General features: G+C 37.4%; 1 protein-coding gene across 1 annotated transcript in view; it reads right to left on the bottom strand.

Moving 5' to 3' along the window:
• Positions 1-1,557, bottom strand: part of atrn (attractin) — a 151,332-nt gene that overhangs the window by 122,450 nt on the left and 27,325 nt on the right. The gene's annotated exons all lie outside the window — the stretch shown is intronic.

The raw sequence follows: 1,557 nt of genomic DNA on the forward strand, positions 1-1,557 counted from the left end.
GACCTAACAGAATAAAGCTATATATAACAAAAGGTATATAAAATACATATAAATCAAATTCTTGTATTCATGCAATAATCTAAAAGCTCTATATAAAAAAATCAGAATCATGGTTTTAATATACAATCTTCAGTTGCTTTCCCACCTAAAACATCACCATTAAACTCTAAAACAGAATTTTAAGTATGAGGAAGGCGTACTGTACATCAAAAGAAAACTGCATTATAAAATTGAATAATTCTGCCTGATAAAGTATAACCATGGCAGCGAGGAAGGACACATCTTGTTTCAGCGCATATTTTCTGGCTCGTTACGGCTCAGTATCTGTGCTGATAATGTATGTCTGAGATCAAACACAACAACCCTCTCTTGGAGTTACAGGATATCTGATTTGCATGTTGTTCTGGGACTTTCAAGGATCCTCACAAGAAACCACTGGACATAGCAAGACCTCCGGGCTCTCCCTGGATTTTTGTGTTTGCTCGGAGGCGGTGATGGTAATGAAAGTGAAGACAGAAATAAGAATACAGAGAAGGTCTACTTTGGTGGAGGATCTTTTGTTTATCAACTTCACCAACACCAGATCTGTTGTCCACTAAACAGGGAAACTGGAGCTGCGGACAGTGAAAAACTAATTCAGGTGTGACTTCTGTGTGATTATCATTTCAAAGATCTGGCTACAACRATGTGTTCCAGATGCTGCAGTTCAGCGAACTAACCAGCCCATAAAAAAAACTGGGCTGAGCTCTTCTGTAAATGAGTTGTCAGGTTTGCACAATTCAGAATAGTTGAAAATCTCCCGTCTATCATACAAAGCTCTCAGCAACTATTCTTTATCTGTTTATCTGTCTAAATGTATATGTGTATGCTTTTACTAAGTTTTGTAGCCTTAATTCTTTGCAGGTGTGCAGACAGTATTGTATTGTTTTCTTGATGTATATCTCACATATCATCAATTCTTTCTTTCACTTTTTTCCATTACATTGTAACTTTTCTTTCCTTTCTTTCTCCTTCTTTCTTGTCTATTAAAAAAAAGCCACTGATGATGAAGAAGCTAAGATACTAATATTCAGATATTTAGTACTGCTCTCTACTGAGGTGGTTAAAAAAACTATTCTTGGGCGGTATGAAGGTATTTTGTTATACCGCGGTATCAAATTATGGTGAAGGTATATAAAAATTATGAYGGCATGAGTCATGTGAGGTGAAGCGCCATATTTCCWCAAGGCTGCTATGAAAACTGGAACATAAACTCATTATGTTACTGACCACCTCAGCTTATTTAGAAGACAAACGAAGGAAGAGGTGGGGAGCAGAGACCGTCTGTCCCGCCTCTTTACCTCGGAGCGAGGTAAAAAAATATAAAATTTAAAACTTAAAAAAAAAAACCTCAGGGCGAGTTTACTCACCGGCTCTGGAAAAGACAGGCCGGATTCTTTACTTCTTGCTGCCTTAGGCTACGTTCACACTGCAGGTCTTAATGCTCAGTTCCGATTTTTTGAAAAAATCCGATCTTTTTGTGTGAACGTTCACATTACATTTTAAATGTGACCTGCA

Source organism: Austrofundulus limnaeus, unplaced genomic scaffold, assembly GCF_001266775.1.
Source record: "Austrofundulus limnaeus strain Quisiro unplaced genomic scaffold, Austrofundulus_limnaeus-1.0 Scaffold160, whole genome shotgun sequence".
In the NCBI taxonomy this organism is placed as follows: Eukaryota; Metazoa; Chordata; class Actinopteri; order Cyprinodontiformes; family Rivulidae; genus Austrofundulus; species Austrofundulus limnaeus.